The sequence below is a fragment of the Scyliorhinus canicula genome, chromosome 2 (genome assembly GCF_902713615.1).
Source record: "Scyliorhinus canicula chromosome 2, sScyCan1.1, whole genome shotgun sequence".
In the NCBI taxonomy this organism is placed as follows: domain Eukaryota; kingdom Metazoa; phylum Chordata; class Chondrichthyes; order Carcharhiniformes; family Scyliorhinidae; genus Scyliorhinus; species Scyliorhinus canicula.
Window position 1 is genome coordinate 195,304,283 of NC_052147.1, and position 21,247 is coordinate 195,325,529.

A 21,247-nucleotide genomic window follows, 5' to 3' on the forward strand; every position below is an offset into this window, starting at 1 on the left:
TGGGTGGGGTCTTTGATTATGCTGTCCGCTTTCCCAAGGCAGTGGGAGGTGTAAACAGAGTCAATGGATGGGAGGCAGGTTTGCGTGATGGACTGGGCTGTATTTACGACTCTCTGTAGTTACTTCTGGTCTTGGGCCGAGCAGTTGCCATATCAGGCCGTGATGCAGCCAAATAGGGGCCACCCGATATAAGCCGGGAATTGAACCCGGGTCCCTTGTGCTGTGAGCAACAGTGCTAACCACTGTGCTACCGTGCAACCCACTATGATCATGTCATCAGCAAACTTGTAGATGGAGATGGAGCCAAATTTTGCCACACAATTGTTTGTGTGTGTGTGTGTGTAGCGAGTATAGTAGGGGGCTAAGGACGCAGCCTTGCAGGGCCCTGCTATTGAGCTTGGCTGGGATTATGGTGTTGAAGGCAGATCTGTAGTCAATGAATAGGAGCCTGACGTAGGAGTCCTTCTTGTCGAGATGTTCCAGAGATGAGTAGGGAGATAATGTCTCCTATTGATGGGTTGTGGCGATATGAGAGTTGCAGTGGATCAAGGCATTCTGGAAGTATGGAGTCGATGTGTCTCACGATCAACCTCTCAAAGCCCTTCATAATGATAGATGTCAAGGCCAACGGACGGTACTCATTGAGGGACGCTGTCTGGTTCTTCTTTGGCACTGGGTTGATCGTGGTTTTCTTGAAGCAGGTGGAACCTCGGAAGTACTGATACCTCAGATATTGATAGTAACATATTTTCTCAAGGCCTTGTCCATATTAAACTGTAAATAAGCATTGCTCACATCTAACTTGGTAAATGTAGAACAACCTTCCAATGTAGCACAGAGACCTTCAATTCGAGACAGCGGGTTTGGTCTGAATGGGAAGCCATCCTGACGGTTAATTTAGAATTGCTGCAGTCCGACCTGATTTCATCACGGGAACCACAGGCACCACCCAGTCAGTGAAACAAACCGGCCGAATTACACTGAGGCTCTCCAATCACTGCAGTTCGGCTTCAGCCTTTCGTCATTAGCATAAGGGACCGGTCGAACGCGAAAACAACATGGATGCACCTGCAAATTCACTTGGATTTTCACCACGGCCCCTTAATTCTCCCAATGCCAACCCCAAAAGCATCAAGGAGCTTGTGCAATGCCATGGATAAGCTCCTCGCCTTCACCTGGAGGACATGTTGATCCACAAATGATACAGCCAATCCCAACCAATCCCTGGCGTGGAAACTCCCACCTGGAGGTCCAAAGAAAGGGCTCCATCTACCCTTTCCTACTCACCCATCCCCCCTCTCTCACCTGCTCCCCACCTCTCCTCCTCTCCCCACCCTCAGTGTCCCAAACTCACAAGCATGAAAAAGAAGAAAACACAGCAAAATGGCCCCCATACATTACATTCTCAATTACGCCCAGGACCAGCACAAACATGATCATAACCAACCATAAACTGCTCCAAGGGTACAAAAACTACAAAAAGGTACAAAAACGTTAACCAGTATACACCTGGCACAGAGAGGCCCCGAAGGCACAGTGAATTCTTCTGGTTACAATGGATACTGCAAACATATAACATTCAAGTCGTAGACAGCGCCGCAGATTCTGATATGGATATTGGACTGCCCGGTGACAATATGCCAGCACCAAATGTACCAACAGACTTGCCGTCTGAGCCGTGCAGCTATGGCAATCCTTGGGGAAGTGGCAGACACCGGTGCTCTACACTCCTCTTGGGCTGGCTGTACCACCCCTGGATCTCCGCCCACAACCCAAGCGGTCAGGGAAACCACCTGAGGACATGGACATTTTTCTGGACGTGAAGGGGGGGGGGGGGGGGGGGGGGGGGGCGGTGTCACCAGTCCCTACGGGGACAAAACTTGCATTACATCTGATTCCCCTCCTACACCTCAGAGTATGAACTACTCAGGTAAATAGGGGGTCAACTGGAGCAGGCATTGTCAGACTCGGGGGCGCGACCCGCAGGTGGGTCTCGGGCAGGTGTCGGGAGGTTCGTGGAGCCGTCTGTCGCAGCGCTCCCGATTGTGCAAATCTGAGCGCAACAGTCGCAGCAGCCAGCTGTTAATAACGCCGGCTGCAAGCGGCCTTCAAAATGGCCGCGAACAAGTAAAAGAAATGCGGCCACACTGCGCACGCGTGCCCGATCATCAGCACGCATGTGCCTATGATCAGGCGCGCATGCGCAGTGCGGCCGCTTTTTTTTAAACGGTTGAAGCTTTTTGTTTTACAAGTTCGGGGGGGGGGGGGGTTTAATTCATTTATTTTATTCATTAAATTTGTATTTTTTTCATTTATTTTATTCATTTTACTTTTTTTTTACAAGTTCAGGAGGGTTTTATTTGATAACATTTTACAGGACAAAAATGCAGAACTTTGGACAGATGGAGACTCCATACTTTCCGACACCGGAAGGCTTCACCTTCATCCAATAGGTTCCATTGGAGGAGCGTGTACGAGGGCCAAAACCATTTCCTCCATTTTTGTCAGCAGCAAACAAGGTAAGAGAAAATGGTGGGTTGTGCAGGTCGGCCGGCATAGGGCACAAGGTCAGCCGGGTTGGGCCCCGAAGGTTGGCCGGTTGGTAAAAATGGGTTCCCGGAAAAAGAGTTTGAAGAACTGAACTGGAGGAACTCCCAACAGGATATAAACACCGACCTGGGAGCAGTCGGAGAAGGTGACACTGCGGGGAGTGGAGAGGATTAATTGTTGTATCTAATGTGAGAGTAAAGAGAGTTGTATCTTGTTAGCCTGGCCTCTTGTGGAATCTTTGCCTCCGTCTACAACCGCCAGGTTGACGATCAACCTGCAAATCATTCCACCACATGCCAATGACAGGTGGTAAGAGTGGAAGACATTCCTGGTCAGCTGTGTGATGGAAAGTTGAAGCCCCTATCATCATAATAGCTCCAGACTATGGCACGCATGTATACACAGCAACTTTGATTCCTTGAATGAACTGTAATACACCACCGCCACATTTCAAAGGAAGGGAAAGCGAGGGACTCCAAATCCAGGACACCTTGGATAGTGAGGAGATAGAGATTATGATTGAACAAAAAAAAGGTGGATGATTCATGCCAAATGAAGTCTTCATGTGAGAACCAGGAAAAATGCAATAAGTTGAGAGAGGGAGCAAAGAGGGAAGTAAGACTGGCAAAGAGATAGTTTCGGGAGCCGTTCAGAGGAGGAGGAGCAGTCTCTGGGTGAGTATAAAAACTCACTTTAACCCGGGGATCGAGGCCTAGTTTCGGGAGCCGTTCAGAGGAGGAGGAGCAGTCTCTGGGTGAGTATAAAAACTCACTTTAACCCGGGGATCGAGGCCTAGTTTCGGGAGCCGTTCAGAGGAGGAGGAGCAGTCTCTGGGTGAGTATAAAAACTCACTTTAACCCGGGGATCGAGGCCTAGTTTCGGGAGCCGTTCAGAGGAGGAGCAGTCTCTGGGTGAGTATAAAAACTCACTTTAACCCGGGGATCGAGGCCTAGTTTCGGGAGCCGTTCAGAGGAGGAGGAGCAGTCTCTGGGCGAGTATAAAAACTCACTTTAACCCGGGGATCGAGGCCTAGTTTCGGGAGCCGTTCAGAGGAGGAGGAGCAGTCTCTGGGTGAGTATAAAAACTCACTTTAACCCGGGGATCGAGGCCTAGTTTCGGGAGCCGTTCAGAGGAGGAGGAGCAGTCTCTGGGTGAGTATAAAAACTCACTTTAACCCGGGGATCGAGGCCTAGTTTCGGGAGCCGTTCAGAGGAGGAGGAGCAGTCTCTGGGTGAGTATAAAAGCTCACTTTAACCTGGGGATCGAGGCCTAGTTTCGGGAGCCGTTCAGAGGAGGAGGAGCAGTCTCTGGGTGAGTATAAAAACTCACTTTAACCTGGGGATCGAGGCCTAGTTTCGGGAGCCGTTCAGAGGAGGCGGAGCAGTCTCTGGGTGAGTATAAAAACTCACTTTAACCCGGGGATCGAGGCCTAGTTTCGGGAGCCGTTCAGAGGAGGAGGAGCAGTCTCTGGGTGAGTATACAGACCTAACGGTAACTTCCTGTTTTCCACTTTTTTTTCAAAAGTGACGTCAGAGGGAAGCTGTGATCTGATTGGTTGATAACCAATCTGCCCCAAATTTAAAACTCGTAAACTTAAATTAAACAAATTAATTAATTAGAGATGGCTGGTCAGGTGATGTGCTTAAGCTGCTTGATGTGGGAGCTGGCAGATCCCATTGCGAGCTGCAGCGACCACATCTGCAGTAAGTGTTGGCTGCTCGAAGAACTCCGGCTCAGAGTTGATGAGCTGGAGTCTGAGCTTCACACACTGAGGCACATCCGGGAGGGGGAGGCTTACCTGGACACTTTGTTTCAGGAGGCAGTCACACCTGTCAGAGTAAATAGTTTAAATCCTGCCAGTGGCCAGGGACAGCAGGGTGTGACTGCAAGTCAGGCAGGTAAAGGGAACCAGCAGTCAGGAACTCAGAAGCCTCAGCCCTTGACCCTGTCCAACAGGTACGAGGCACTTGCTCCCTGTGTGGATGGCGAACAGGGCTGCAGGAAGGATGAGTCAGCTGACCAAGGCACCATGGTTCAGCAGGCCATTCAAGGGGAGGAAGTAAATAGGCAAGTTGTAGTTGTAGGGGATTCTATTATCAGAGGGATAGATAGTATCCTTTGTGAGTAGGATAGAGGGTCCCGCATGGTATGTTGCCTGCCCGGTGCTAGGGTGCGGGACATCTCTGACCGGCTTGAAAGGATATTGGAGAGGGAGGGGGAGGATCCAGTTGTTGTGGTCCATGTCGGTACCACAACATAGGCAAGTCTAGGAAAGAGGACCTGTTTAGAGATTATAAAGAGCTAGGATTCAAATTAAAAACAGGTCCTCAAGGGTCATAATCTCCGGATTACTGCCCGAGCCACGTGCAAATTGGCATAGGGAGGCAAGAATAAGGGAAGTTAACACGTGGCTCAAAGAGTGGTGTGGGAAAGAGGGGTTCCTTTTCATGGGACACTGGCATCAGTTTTGGGACAGGGGGGACCTATACCGTTGGGATGGTCTCCACCTGAACCGAGCTGGGACCAGTGTTCTGGCGAAAAGAGTAAATAGGGTGGTCAATAGGACTTTAAACTAGAGATTGGGGGGAAGGGAAAGTCAGGGAACCAAGAGGTGAAGGAATCAGTGGGAAGCGTAGCTGCTTAGGATTACAAAAAATCACGAAAAGACAGAGCTCAGGAGAGGTTACGATAGTCCCCATCTCACAAAATATGACACAGTGTATGGAAAGGCTCAGTAAACCAAGGTCCACCACACTAAGAAAACAAAAAGGGACAGTCAATAGGGAATTAAAGGTGCTATATTTAAATGCCCGCTGTGTACGGAACAAGGTAGATGAGCTTGTGGCCCAGATTGTGACTGGCAGGTATGATGTGGTAGGCATCACAGAGACGTGGTTGCAGGGGGTTCAGGACTGGCAGTTAAACATCCAGGGATTTACAACCTATCAAAAAGACAGAGAGGTGGGTAGAGGGGGCGGGGTTGCCTTGTTAATTAGAAATGAAATTAAAACAATAGCACTAAACGACATAGGGTCAGACGATGTGGAGTCTGTGTGGGTAGAGTTGAGGAACCACAAAGGCAAAAAAACCATAATGGGAGTTATGTACAGGCCTCCTGACAGTGGTCAGGACCAGGGGCACAAAATGCACCACGAAATAGAAAGGGCATGTCAGAAAGGCAAGGTCACAGTGATCATGGTGGACTTCAATATGCAGGTGGACTGGGTAAATAATGTTGCCAGTGGACCCAAAGAAAGGGAATTCATTGAATGTTTACAGGATGGCTTTTTGGAACAGCTTGTGATGGAGCCCACGAGGGAACAGGCTATTCTGGACTTAGTGTTATGTAATGAGCCAGAATTGATAAAAGATCTTAAAGTAAGGGAACACTTAGGAAGCAGTGATCATAATATGGTAGAATTCAGTCTTCAATTTGAAAGAAGGAAGGTAGAATAAGATGTAAAGGTTTTACAGTTAAATAAAGGTAATTACAGGCGCATGAGGGAGGAACTGACGAAAATCGACTGGAAGCAGAGCCTAGTGGGAAAGACAGTAGAACAGCAATGGCAGGAGTTTCTGGGAGTAATTGAGGACACAGTGCAGAGGTTCATCCCAAAGAAAAGAAAGGTTATCAGAGGGAGGATTAGGCAGCCATGGCTGACAAAGGAAGTCAGGGAATGCATCAAGGCAAAAGAGAGCCTATAATGTGGCAAAGAGTAGTGGGAAGTCAGAAGATTGGGAAGGCTACAAAAACAAACAGAGGATAACAAAGAGAGAAATAAGGAAGGAGAGGATCAAATATGAAGGTAGGCTAGCCAGTAATATTAGGAATGATAGTAAAAGTTTCTTTAAATACATTAAAAACAAACGGGAGGCAAAAGTAGACATTGGGCCGCTCCAAAATGACACTGGTAATCTAGTGATGGGAGACAAGGAAATAGCTGAGGAACTTAATAAGTACTTTGCGTCAGTCTTCACAGTAGAAGACATGAGTAATATCCCAACAATTCAGGAAAGTCAGGGGGCAGAGTTGAATATGGTTGCCATCACAAAGGAGAAAATACTAGAGAAACTAAAAGGTCTGAAAATTGATAAATCTCCGGGCCCAGATGGGCTACATCCTAGAGTTCTAAAGGAGATAGTTGAAGAAATAGTGGAGGCGTTAGTTATGATCTTTCAAAAGTCACTGGAATCAGGGAAAGTCCCAGAAGATTGGAAAATCGCTGTTGTAACCCACCTGTTCAAGAAGGGAACAAGAAAAAAGATGGAAAATTATAGGCCAATTAGCCTAACCTCGGTTGTTGGCAAAATTCTAGAATCCATCGTTAAGGATGAGATTTCTAAATTCTTGGAAGTGCAGGGTCGGATTAGGACAAGTCAGCATGGATTTAGTAAGGGGGAGGTCGTGCCTGACAAACCTGTTAGAGTTCTTTGAAGAGATAACAAATAGGTTAGACCAAGGAGAGCCAATGGATGTTATCTATCTTGACTTCCAAAAGGCCTTTGACAAGGTGCCTCACGGGAGACTGCTGAGTAAAATAAGGGCCCATGGTATTCGAGGCAAGGTACTAACATGGATTGACGATTGGCTGTCAGACAGAAGGCAGAAAGTTGGGATAAAAGGTTCATTTTTGGAATGGCAACCGGTGACAAGTGGTGTCCCGCAGGGTTCAGTGTTGGGGCCACAGCTGTTCTCTTTATATATTAACGATCTCGATGACGGGACTGGGGGCATTCTGGCCAAGTTTGCCGATGATACAAAGATAGGTGGAGGGGCAGGTAGTATTGAGGAGGTGGGGAGGCTGCAGAAAGATTTAGACAGTTTAGGAGAATGGTCCAAGAAGTGGCTGATGAAATTCAACGTGGGCAAGTGCGAGGTCTTGCACTTTGGAAAAAAGAATAGAGGCATGGACTATTTTCTAAACGGTGACAAAATTCATAATGCTAAAGTGCAAAGGGATTTGGGAGTCCTAGTCCAGGATTCTCTAAAGGTAAACTTGCAGGTTGAGTCCGTAATTAAGAAAGCAAATGTAATGTTGTCATTTATCTCAAGAGGCTTGGAATATAAAAGCAGGGATGTACTTCTGAGGCTTTATAAAGCACTAGTTAGGCCCCATTTAGAATACTGTGAGCAATTTTGGGCCCCACACCTCAGGAAGGACATACTGGCACTGGAGCGGGTCCAGCGGAGATTCACATGGATGATCCCAGGAATGGTAGGCCTAACATACAATGAACGTCTGAGGATCGTGGGATTATATTCATTGGAGTTTAGGAGGTTGAGGGGAGATATAATAGAAACTTACAAGATAATGAATGGCTTTGATAGGATGGACGTAGGGAAGTTGTTTCCATTAGCAGGGGAGACTAGGACGCGGGGGCACAGCCTTAGAATAAAAGGGAGTCACTTTAGAACAGAGATGAGGAGAAATTTCTTCAGCCAGAGAGTGGTAGGTCTGTGGAATTCATTGCCACAGAGGGCGGTGGAGGCCGGGACGTGGAGTGTCTTTAAGACAGAAATTGATAAATTCTTGATTTCTCGAGGAATTAAGGGCTATGGGGAGAGAGCAGGTAAATGGAGTTGAAATCAACCATGATTGAATGGTGGAGTGGACTCGATGGGCCGAATGGCCTTACTTCCGCTCCTATGTCTTATGGTCTTATGGTCTTATGGAATGAGAGCTAACAAAAAAGGTACCAAAAATTGTTTACTGGCATGTAAATAGTAAGTAATAGTAAGTAATAGTAATAGTCAGAGCTAGAGTGCATTTTTCGAGTGATAAATAAGGTGATATGTACTTAGAAGTACAAAGCAAGGCTAAAAAACTCAATGAATACTTTGTATTGGTGTTTAGTAAAGAGGGGGGTGCTTATAAAATATTGGTAGAAATAGAGTTGTTAGAGGTACTGGTTGGGTGAAAATTAATAAGCAGTAATACTGGAAAGGCTAACTATACTTAAGTTGATAAGTTGTGTGGTCCAGATGGCTTACATCCCATGGTTTATAAGATTATGACAGGTTTAGATCAGGTACACAAAGAAATGTTAGAACATAGAACAGTACAGCACAGAACAGGCCCTTCGGCCTTCAATGTTGTGCCGAGCCATGATCACCCTACTCAAACCTACGTATCCACCCTATACCCGTAACCCAACAACCCCCCCTAACCTTACTTTTATTAGGACACTACGGGCAATTTAGCATGGCCAATCCACCTAACCCGCACATCTTTGGAATGTGGGAGGAAACTGGAGCACCCGGAGGAGGATGTGCAGACTCCACACAGACAGTGACCCAGCCGGGAATCGAACCTGGGACCCTGGAGCTGTGAAGCATTTATGCTAACCACCATGCTACCCTGCTGCCCCACATGTTGATCCCATTAGCTGTTGGTATAAGGGCTCAAGTACACAGATTTAATATTTTGTGCAAGAGATATGGAGGGACGTGAGGAGAAACGTTTTTACCCAGGTAGTGATCCTGAGTTTACTACCTACAAGGGTGGTGGAAGTGGAGAAAATCAATGTTCAAAAGGGGAAATTGGAAACAAAAAGGGGAAATTGGGAACTCCGAAGGGAAAAAAGGTTGCAAGACTACAGGGATAGAGTGGAAGATTGGGACTGATTATTGTCTTAGAGAGAGGTGTATTATGATCCCAGACCAGACCCCAACAGTGTCTAAGATACTGGACCGAGGCAGAGGCCGAAATGGGGATTAGTGCTAACAAACCTACTGCATTACTACTGGGCAGCGGACGTGGAGAAGGTGAGATGGTGGTGGGAGGGAGAGAGGTTAGAGTGGGTTATGATGGATGAGGAGTTCTGCAGAGGATCCAGCCTGAGTGCCATGGTGCTGGCATCTCTTTCGCTGGCGCCGGGGAGGTACACGGTGAGCCCGGTGGTACAGTCCACGATTAGGGTGTGGAACCAGTTGAGGACACACTTTAGGATGGAGGGGATGTCGGCGCTGACACCATTGTGTGGAAACCACAGGTTTAAGCCAGAGGAAACGGATGGCATGTACAGGAGGTGGAGGGAGGAGGGGCTGGTGAGGGCGAGGAATTTGTACTTGGAAGAGAATTTTGCACGTGTGGAAGAGCTGCAGGAGCGGGTGGAGCTGCCAAAGGGAAGTGAATTCAGGTATGAGCGTAGAAGGAATGGAGAGAGTTTTCCAGCTGCCCAAGTATACTCTGCTGGAGCGGTTGCTGCTCCCGGATGTGGAGGGGGAGGGCAGGATTGATGATATATACGGTTGGCTGTGGGAGCAAGGGTGAGAATCAAGAATAAATGGGAGGAGAAGCTGGGGGGGGGGGGGGGGGGGGGGGGGGGAGAGAGAGAGAGATAGGACGTGGCATAGGTAGAGTAAATTCAACTTCCTCGTGAGCGAGGGTGAGCTTGATTCAATTTTAAGGTAATGCACAAGGTGCACATGACTCGGGCGAGGATGAGTGGGTTCTTCCAGGGGGTGGCAAACGAGTGTGAGAAGTGTGGGTGGGAACCAGTGAATCATGCTCTGGGTTGTGATGAGTTGGAGAGATTCTGGGGGGTAGTATTCGGGATACTACTGTGGGGGTAGAGGCCAGGCCTGACCCAATGGTGGCAATCTTTGTGGTATCGGAAATGCTAAAGCTAATGGAGATGAGGAGGGCCAATGTCATGGCCTTCACCTCTCTAATTGCCCGGCGAAAGATATTGATGGATTGGAGGTCGGCAACTGCCCCAGTGTGGCGGCCTGGATGGGGGACCTGCATGACCTCCTTCAGCTGGAAAAGATCAAGTTTGAGTTGATGGAATCAGCTGAGGGCTTTGAGACACAGTGGGGACTTTCCATGACGATGTTTGAGGAATTGTTTGTCGCGGAGGAGGGAGGGGGAAAAGCAGGAAAAATTGCACAAACTATGAACTGTGGGGTGTTACTGATTTGTGTTTTTGTACTTTTGAATATGTTTGGAATAAAATACATTAAAAAAAGGATACTGGACCGAAATCCCAAAACTTTAGTTAGTTTGAAAGCCTGTGTGGGAAGAAAGATACGAATCATCTTTATTATTGTCACAAGTAGGTTTACATTAACACCACAATGAAGTTACTGTGAAAATCTCCCAGTCACCACAGGGCGGCACCTGTTTGGGTACACAGAGGGAGAATGCAGAATGTCCAATCACCTAACACCACATTTCTCGGGACTTTTGGGAGGAAACCGGAGCACCCGAAGGACACCCACGCAGACACAGGGAGAACATGCAGACTCCACACAGACAGTGACCTAAGCGTAAATCAACCCAGGACCCTACCGCTGTGAAGCAGCAGTACTGACCACTATGCTACCGTGTCGCCCATTATTTGCTCCAGGAGTGATTGCACAAAGAAATAGGGCTTGGTTACTTTTAAAACAAAACTTTATTATAATCCAATATTAAACTTTTTAACTTCACACCCGAAAAAAGACTAGCTTACAATTACCCCTTAACACAACTATCCAATTTCCCATTAAACAATAAGAAAAGAAACATACAGCACTTAATCCAGCCTAGAATTAGCAGGGCATAGAGTAATACTTGCAGTAGAGAACAGATCCTGGCTCTTGCTAGAACCCCTTCAGATTCTTGCTGAATATCTTCAAATAGCTGCTTCAACCCAGTTGTTTCAGCCTCTTCCATGTCTTCAGACAGGAATGCTCTGCTTTTAAAATATTATTCCTCTTTTTCCCCTATCCTACTGGGAAAGAAGACTTCCTTTATTTGTGGTCTTAAAACACGTTGCTAGATCATACTTCACCTCCAAAAGCCTTTTTTCAGGAATTCTGACTCTCTTCGCAGCTACTTAAAACATCTCTCATGGCATTCCTTGGCTCCACCTAGCAATGGCCTCATCACCCCCAAAAAACACAAATGGGACGGGATTCTCCATTTCAGAGGCAAAGTTCTGATTCCGGGATAGAATTGACAGCTTAATTGGCACTACTCCCGTAGCAATTCATGAACTGTTAATGGGCTAGCATCAACGCCACGTAGAACATGACTGATTCCAATGAAAAATGGTGTTGGATTCGCTCGGGCTGGGATTCGCACTTGAGAGGCTGACAAGGTGTAGCCTCATAATAGAACTCCACTTCTAACACACACTCATCCCAGCCAACATGTTAGCACTGGTTGCGCTGGAATGCATCCATCCCATTGATGGATCGACTGGGGCCAGAGGATACTTAGGAGGGTGGCCTGGGGAGGCACCCATATGATCCCTGGCAGTAAGTTCACAGTGGGCAGTCAGCGGTGTGCAGTCACATAGTTGTCTTGCAGTCTGCGGCAATGGTGTTCCATGCCTGCCCACCCCAACCCCACGGCCCACCTCCTGGCTGAGTCCCACTACTCTCTCCGGCCTTAGCAGAAGCCCCCCCCCCCCCCCCCCCCCCCCCCCCCCCCCGCCAGCGGCACAACTGTCGGCACACCATGGCAATATGGTACACTTTCTGTACACCTTCTTTCTCCATCAGCAACCTGTTTCCCGATTTTTGAAACCACAAGTGAACCTCACCATCAGTAATTCCTGTTGGTGGAGGCTGAGCATCGTGGAGGCCCTGGAGAATACTGGGCCAGTCCGCTAATGATTTGGATTTGTTTATTGTCACCTGTACTGAGGTACAGTGAAAAGTATTTTTCAGCGAGCAGCTTAACAGATCATTAAGTACATGAAAATAAAAGGAAATAAAAGAAAATAAATAATAGTGCAACACAAGGTACACAATGTAAGCAACGTAAGCACCGGCTTCGGATGGAGCATACAGGGGTGTAGTGTTAATGAGGTCAGTCCATAAGAGGGTCATTTAGGAGTCTGGGAACAGTGGGAAAGGAGCTGTTTTTGAGTCTGTTCGTCCGTGTTCTCAGACTGCTGTATCTTCTGCCCGATGGAATAAGTTGGAAGAGTGAGTAAGCTGGGTGGGAGGGGTCTTTGATTATGCTGCCCGCTTTCCCCAGGCAGCGGGAGGTGTCGATGGAGTCAATGGATGGGAGGCAGGTTTGTGTGATGGACTGGGCTGTGTACTGTCCGTGCGGAGTAGAACGCTTTGACGCCACTGTCGAGAACCGGAACATGGCATTTCGGTGGACGCACAGCTGGCCACGATTTGGACTCAAGACCAATTCTCCACCCAATTGCCTTTCCCAATTTTGGTGTCAGCCATTTTGGAGAATCCCCCCCATGTTTTCTGCAGGCTGCAAACCACATTTATTCCCCAGGGACCTCACCAGTCAATCCACTATGCATTATAGAGATCAGATAGGGCGGCGGGGTGGTGCAGTGGATAGCACTGCAGCCTCACAGAGCTGAGGTCCCAGGTTCAATCCCAGCACTGGGTCACTGTCCGTGTGGAGTTTGCACATTCTCCCCGTGTTTGTGTGGATTTCGCCCACACAACCCAAACGATATGCCGGGTAGGTGGATTGGCCATGCAAAAATTGCCCCATAATTGGAAAAATGAATTGGGTACTCTGAAATTAAAAAAAGAATTATAGAGATTAGATTTTATTAAAATTTGTCAATTTCACCTGCTGTTTCCTAGAAGTAAAACAAAATCCTTTATAAACAAATACATTCTAACCCCAGGTTTTTAACCCTTAAATTGTTTATTACATTTATATTCTAATTTTCCTAACATCTCCCAATCGTCACAGGTGGCATGGACTCTATGACTTTCGTCTGTGCCGAAATGACTGCGACGTGGACAAGATAGTGGAGGCTACTTACTGCTATTTGTAGAATGTTGTTTCAGCAAAAGTCAGTATCTTCAGGAGGAAAGGGTAGAAAGCTGTACATGACAAAGTCTATGAAATGTTCCATCAAACATTTTCAACATTGCTGATGAAAGTGACAAATTTGAATAAAATCTAATCTCTGCCAAAGTAAGGCAAGTGATGCACTTTGAGACAGATCTGATTTCACGCTCTGTAAGCCTTTAGATATTAACCATGTTTCAGACAGTAAAAATAACCAATGGCTCGTTAATAACTTGGGTTGGTGAGGCAGTTTAAAAATTCTCTTTGATAGCTCTTCATATTTTGGAAAGTATATCAAGTGAGGCAGTTTAAAAATTCTCTTTGATAGCTCTTCATATTTTGGAAAGTATATCAGGCAATATATTCAAGAAGCAGACAACCTGCGTCTGGCAACCTTGTTGAAAAGAAAAAGGGATTCATTTTGATGAAATATGATTTGGTTTTGCTGAATTTCAAATTTATTTTCCCTCGGTTGTGAGATTTATTTTATGTGGTGGATTTCCATCTGTTCATTGATCTCAATCATACGTTGCTGCATTGGAGGTGGTGGAAACTTCTGCTTTGTTGTGCAAGCAGGTTATTTGTTGTGCGTGAAACATTAATTTTGTATCAGACGTTAATATGTTAAAAACGCCGCTGAGAGCTGCAGGCAGCGTTAATTGAGATTGCTTGCAGTGAGCCGGTTGCTTGCTGCCCTGTGTGTGCTTCTCTTACACTTCAAGAGAGAAGGGAAAGAGAGAGAGAGAAAACCGCAGCGGGAGGTCGGAGGGGAAGTGCCGGGATATGCGACAGGGAGTTGCGGACAGTCCCCTGTCCTCAGGTGAGCGGGTGCAGCAGGTCGGTCGGTCGGGGGGGGGGGGGGGGGTGCTCGCGCTGGTTCACCTGTCCGCGTGGCTGGGGTGGGGCTGTGCGGGGGGGAGGAGGCAGAGCGAGTCTCCCCGGCAACAAAGGAGCGAGTCTGCCCCGGGCAGCTGGGCGGCCCCGCACTCTCTCTCCTCTTGGCCGCCCAAAGCAGAACCAGTAACGATCGTGCGGAATGGACTGGTGCTGGAAATCCTGTGCGTGGTGTTTTTCTTTGCTGTGTGAAATAAATCACGATTGCGGCTGTTGCTAGGCTGAAGGCTTGAGGGAAAGGTAGGCCTTGAAGTGGGGTGGACGGAGCTTTGTTCAGTGGCAGCGCCCACTGCCAGCTCGTGGTTCTTTCCCAGTCGCTGACACTGATGATTTTTTTGTGTGTGGTGAAAGGCTTTGTTTATATTTCATTTAAAAACCACAGTTGCAATCTGCGTTTCCCACTCGACTTGGTAAGCAAGCGTTGCCCCGATGCTGAAAGTCAGTCTGCAGAGTGCAGTGTTGTTCGCACTCCAGCCATTTTTTGAAAAGACGGAATGAGTACTTCCTGTGGTTTGGGAGGGAATCACAAAAAAAAATTAACGGTATCTGCTGTTCTTGAAGTACCAAATTGCTGCTCCCTTTTTGAAGATTTTGAGTATAAATGCTGCAGTACGAAGTAGATCATTTCATAACACTGGCCTGATGAAAGGTTTAAGCGCTTTTTGTTGTCAACTGGATTTCTGAAATGTGTAGAGCCATCACTGCGTTTGAAAGACTAAGCCAAGCAATCTGCATTGCTGGTCTCTTTACTCGATGGGGAATGTGGCTCTGTAGAAAAAGCTTTTTTTGGTCGAAGCAAGGCACGGTTTGTCAAAATCCAAGGCTATGTGGTTCCCAAATGCCCAACGGGATGGTGGTGGAGTTCAACCCACTAAAAGATTGGTTACCAACATGGAGAACAATGTTTTTCACTGTTCATTCAGCTACATGTTGGTAAAGTAGCTTACAGTTTTATTTGGAACTGAATGAGTAGAAGAATCCTGCGAACCTCCCCACTCATGGTTTGTTCCATCTATGTTTCAGTCAATGATCCAAGTTAGCTGGTTAATTACTGATGGTGCCTTGGAGTACTGCAGTGTTGCTTAAGTCACAAAGACTTGGTTGTCATCTTGACTCATTTGGTTGACTGCATATCTTTGAGTCAGAAAGTTATATGTTCATCAGCCAATATGCAACTTAGCAGAGAATTTAATCAAATTCTTCAGAGGAAAAATGTTGTATTTTTGGGAGATCTTTTGGTGAATGTATTAATTGAGGCTTTGCCTGCTTTATCATGAGGACATAAAGAACCCCTGGTTCTATATGAAGAAGAGCATGACTACTCATGGTGTTGTGGTCTGCATTCCTCCTGTCAACACCAAAAGTCTGGGTCAGATGTAGCTGAATGATAAAACTCTTGCCTCTGAGTCAAAAAGATGTGGGTTTGAGCCCCACTTATGAGACTTGAGCACATAATCATTTCTGTACAACTCAGAGGGAGTGCAGTGCTGTCAGATGAGATATATAAACAATGATCCTTTCAGCTGTCACCGGTGGACCAACACTTATGACATGTGATCTATTTCATTGCTGTTTGTGGAAGTTTGGTGTATGCAAACTGGTGTGTTTCCCACAGTACAACAGTGATTATCCTTTGTAAAGTATTTAATTGGCTGTAACATGCTTTGGGGCATCCTGAGATGAACTATGGTATATAAATGCAAATCGTTTTTCCCGTCCTTTCCCACTCTGGTGTAAATTGTGTCTCCTGAAATTTTGCAGTTCTCCAAATTAAAAATGTAGCACTTTTTTGAGCTCAGCAGTAACAGGCATAGAACATAGAACAGTACAGCACAGAACAGGCCCTTCGGCCCTCGATGCTGTGCCGAGCATTGTCCGAAACCAAGATCAAGCTATCTTGTTCCTCTTGACAAGACATTCAACCGCTTTTGTGAACCATGGTTCCCTCACACTGCCATTTCCTCCCTGCCTGACGGGGACGTACCTATCAAGGACACGCAGTATTTGTTCCTTGAACAAGCTCCACTTTTCATTTGTGCCTTTCCCTGACAGTTTCTGTTCCCATCTTAGGCTCCCTAATTCTTGCCTAATTGCATCATAATTACCCCTCCCCCAATTATAAACCTTGCCCTGCCATATAGCCCTATCCCTCTCCATTGCAATAGTGAAAGACACCGAATTGTGGTCACTAAGGTCATCCAGGAATAAATCTTCACCTTAAACAACTTTCAAATCACGTCCCTCTCCCACCAACTTCACAAGTGGAGGATGAATTTAAAAACAGTGGCTCTCTCTCCCTCCACCCTCTCTTTGTGTGTCTCTCTCTCCAGTATACAGATTTAGGAACTTTTAATTCAAAAATTCTACAGTACATGTTGTAACACAGTCTGAGGCTTAGTAGAAAATAAGCAAAACTGATATGCTTAAACTAAATTTGACAAAGATCCCACATAATAGCTAGCCCCATCTTTAATACATCAAATATGAAATACCTTTACATTTGCAGTGATAGCATCGTTCAACAAAAGCTGGAAGGTGTAACAATCCTGTTCGAGATTGTTAACGTTTAAAGAGAAATCCAAACACCCTATAATTAACTGACAGAACCGCGTCCCATGGTTTAACGTTTTACAAACAGAAACAACCATTATTTTAATAGAATTAAACTAAGAAAGCACTGACACAATAGGTGTTAATGACTTATGCTACGAACTCAGTTCTACTTTTTACTTCACTCCGTACCCTCCCCTCCCCATCCCCAACCATCCATTACAGAAATCTTGAAGGTTCTTTAACTTTTCCTGGATCCAACTCGAATGTATGCCACAGCTCCCTGGAATTCACTTAATGCTCCTCAGTATTCCAGCTATTCTCTGAGATAAACCTTCCTTCAGGGTTTTAGCAAAGTAATCCTCCAACTGTTATTTAATACCTCACAATTGTGGATGCCTCGACTCTTTGTTCTGGTTGCTGAGAGATACCCAACAACTACTTTCAGCCTTCCAAGCTAACTCTGCTTACTGCTTTCTGCCACAAACCTCTGAGAAGGTCAATGGATTTCTTCCCCAACTGTAAGCTAGGCAAATCTTCCACGACTTTTCCCACCACAAAATCCAAACTGCGCTTGAGCTCCATCAGTATTCCATGAGGTAAACAATAAAGTTAATATTTTAATTGCTTATAGTGCAGGTCTGACTAACAGTCAACTCCTGTTGGCTTTCCCAATCCAGTGATATGCAGCCTACACCAAAGCAGAGCTGCAACTGCCTACTTTCTGAGCAAGCACCCAGATAACATAAACAAAACATCAACACATCTCTGTGACAATTTAGCATTCTTTTGGATGTCGTCACATGGAAATGTAAATGAATAATTTTACCTTCAACACAATCCTTTGATTCTGCAATCCATTTGAATAATTTATATTGCTAAGAGAGTTTACGACCGTTTCCTCAGAATTTCTGTTCCTATCAAGGAACTCCCTTGTATACCCACTGCTTTTTTCTTCTGTAAACCACACACATAATATAAATATTTTATTGAAGTAAATAGAGACCCTCTGGCTCTACCACAAGCCAAATGATTAGTCCTCCATTTTTTAACTGTTAAATCCAACCTTCGCGGATACTACCTTTTAAGTAGGGATTTTTGAGTTTTAAAAAATTCTTTAATGTGATGTGGGCCTTAATGTCTCGGTTGGTAATTATTGCCCATCCCGAATTGTCCTTGAGGAAATGGTGGTGAGCCACTTTCTTGAACTGCTGCAGTTCCTGTGCTGTTAGGAAGGGAGTTCCAGGATTTTAACCCAGTAGAGCGAACAGTGATATATTTTCAACTCAAGGTGGTATGTGGCTTGGAGGCAGCTGGTGGTGTTCCCATACATCTGCTGCCCTTGTATGTCTCCGTGGTAGAGTTTGCAGGTTTAGACGGTATTGTTGAAGGAGCCTTGATGAGTTGTTGCAGTGCATCTGTAGATGGAACACTGCTATCATTTTATGTCGATGGGGGAGAGAGTGAATGTTTATGGATGGGGTACCAGGCGAATGATCGGTGTGGAGCTTCTTGAGTGTTGTTGCAGGTGCACTCATCCAGGCAAGTGCAGAGTATTCCATCATGCTCCTGACCTGTGCCTTGTAGATGGTGGACAAGCTTTGGGGAATCGGGCAGTGAGTTATTCATCATAGAGTTCCCAGCCTCCGAGCTTCTCTTGTAGCTACAGTATTTCTATGGCTGACTGAAATCGGTTTCTGGTCGCTGGTAACCCCCCCCAGATGTTGATTGTGGGGGATTCAGCGATAGTAATGCCATGGCGATATGGCTGTATTCTCCCTCATTGCAGATGGTAATTGTTTGGCAATTGTGTGACACAAATGTCATTTGCCAATTATGGTGTTCGGGTATTACTGGATCTGGACACGGACTGCTTCCATATCTGAAGAATCGTGAATGACACTGAACATCGTGCAATCATCGGCGAACATCGCCACTTCTGACCTTATGATGAAGCAGCTGAAGATGTTTCGGCCCAGGACATTAGCCTGAGGAAACCCTGCAATGATGTCCTGGGGCTGATTTGATTGACCTCCAACAATCATCTTCCTTTGTGGTAGGGGTATGAACCCAACCAGTAGAGAGTTTTCCCTCTGATTCCCATGGACTCTAGTTTTGGTAGGGCTCTTTGATACCATATTCAGTCAAATGCAGCCATAATGACAAGAGTAGTAACTCTCATCGTATCTGTTGTTTGGACCAAGGCTGTTATGAGGTAAGGAGCTGAGTGGTCCTGGTGGGGTTATGTTTGCTAGTTTCTCAATCAGATGCCCCCACTATCTACACTTAAAACTTTAATTCATAATACTGGGATTTATATTCTTAAAAAAAGGTATTTGCAATACATGTTGAAAACCTGGGATATTTATTGATCATTACAAATTCCGTCATTCTGCTCATTCTAAGGGCAAACATTTCTTTATTTTAAATATGCATTTAACCATGGATTTCAGACATTTTAACCAATATTCTGTAGATTGAATTCAGTGATTTCCTGACTATCTTTGAAAACCATACAGTTTGCTTTTGGGACTAGTCCTACGAGGAGTTTATTTTTAAAATAATCATTATAGCTCCATAATATTATTGTTCCAAAAAACAAGAGTTGGCATGTCCCAAGTAGTCTGGCACCTGTAATGAGATAACCTAAGACTGTTTGTTTTTGAAGTGCTGCAAAAGTTCTGGAAGTGTTGAGCACTTGATAATTTAAGTTATTTCATTCTATATTTGTCTATGAGATGGATTGAGTCAATATGTTTGATAGAGATCTCTGTTTTATCTATAAGGGATAAGATGTGGATCTATTGTATTTTAAGATATGAACGTAGTTTTCTAAGTTCTCATCTGTTATTGTGCGAGGCTAAATATTAGTTGTTCACCTTTGAAAATGGTTTGAATTTATTTCAGTTAATGCACAAAGCCACTTGAGGGTTTTTCTGGTGACATTCCTTATTCCCAAGGTCATTGGTTACAGCTTACCATTGCCAGCAAATAGTTGTCACCATGGCAACAATCCTCTGATGCAGAGCAAGACTACACAAATATTGAGGCAGGGATAGCAGACAAGTTTTATTGCAATAAAATGCTGCCTTCACTGAATTTAGATTCACACTGATAGATACAAAATCAAAAAACTGTTGATAACTATAACTGTCTTTGATTGTATTGGAACGTGGCCAGTTTTTTGATAAATATTGATCTTGCTGTTTGGGACTTTTGTCTTTAAGTGAATAGCTCTTCAGCTGATGCAGTTGATCCTGTGAATAGGATAATTGGCAAACAAAATTAATATTGAGTGTGGAAAAATTAATAATTAAAGTAGTGTTCTCCAATTTAAATTGCTGCCTCGCTTCGCCATGACTGTGGTGTTACTGTTTTAGTCATTGATTAATTTACAAAGTGCTATGCATGCAATACATTTAAATATACCTTGTACTTGTGTACTGAACAAACATCTGCTAGCATTAGCAGCAAAACTTTGCAATGCAGTCTTTCTCTTGGACCAATGTTTGAATGAATGTGCCAGACGCAACACACCTTGGTGCAGTTTTGAAACCCTTCCAGAGTTGAGTGGTACTTCAGTTAATCACAGTGATTGCTTCAAATGTGGACTGTGAATGCTCAAAGACGTGTCTCACTTTCATTCTTACTAATTAAAAATGCAATTAGCCACATTGTAATTTCCAGTTAGCCACATGAGGGGCTGGTTTAGCACCGTGGGCTAAACAGCTGATTTGTATTGCAGAACAAGGCCAGCAGTGCGGATTCAATTCGGCCCATCGAGTCTGCACCGGCTCTTGGAAAGAGCACCCTACCCAAGGTCAACAGCTCCACCCTATCCCCATAACCCAGTAACCCCACCCAACACTAAGGGCAATTTTGGACACTAAGAGCAATTTATCATGGCTAATCCACCTAACCTGCACATCTTTGATTGTGGGAGGAAACCCACGCACACACGTGGAGGATATGCAGACTCTGCACAGACAGTGACCCAAGCCGGAATCGAACCTGTGACCCTGGAGCTGTGAAGCAATTGTGCTAACCACAATGCTACCATGCTGCCCCCCACAGTGCTACCGTGCTGTCCCCACAATGCTACCGTGCTGCTCCACAGTATATTTGTATACTGAGGTTTTGCTTTGGAGAATCGCTGTCCCATAGCCTTTAAGTTTCGCGTTGGGTCTCAAAACTGCTGTATGTAATTCATTATAGACTGAGATAATATGTTGATGAAGAGGTACACCATCAATTCCAATATCAGCTTTTTAAGATAATTTCCAAGGTATGGAAAGTGAGTGACATTTTCACCAGGAATCTCAATTGAATGCATTGGATTTGTTGTGGGTTGGTAGAGGACTTTGGGCTTCCTGGTGTTCAAGGCAAGGCTATGCTGTTGTCAGATTTGGTATATAGGTCAACTATCTGTTGTAACTCTTCTTCAGAGTGAGCACTAACTTGTGCATCATCAACATACTGCC

General features: G+C 45.4%; 1 protein-coding gene across 3 annotated transcripts in view; it reads left to right on the plus strand.

Moving 5' to 3' along the window:
* Positions 1–13,993: 13,993 nt before the first annotated feature.
* The window catches only part of sestd1 (SEC14 and spectrin domains 1), a 218,177-nt gene continuing 210,923 nt past the window's right edge, over positions 13,994–21,247 (plus strand). The window contains exon 1 of one of the 3 annotated variants that reach the window (XM_038789283.1): positions 13,994–14,142. The gene's annotated coding sequence lies outside the window, so the exon portion shown is untranslated. Of the gene's footprint in view, positions 14,143–14,246; positions 14,457–21,247 lie in introns of those variants that run through there. The other 2 variants (XM_038789284.1, XM_038789285.1) reach the window with 2 other exon arrangements.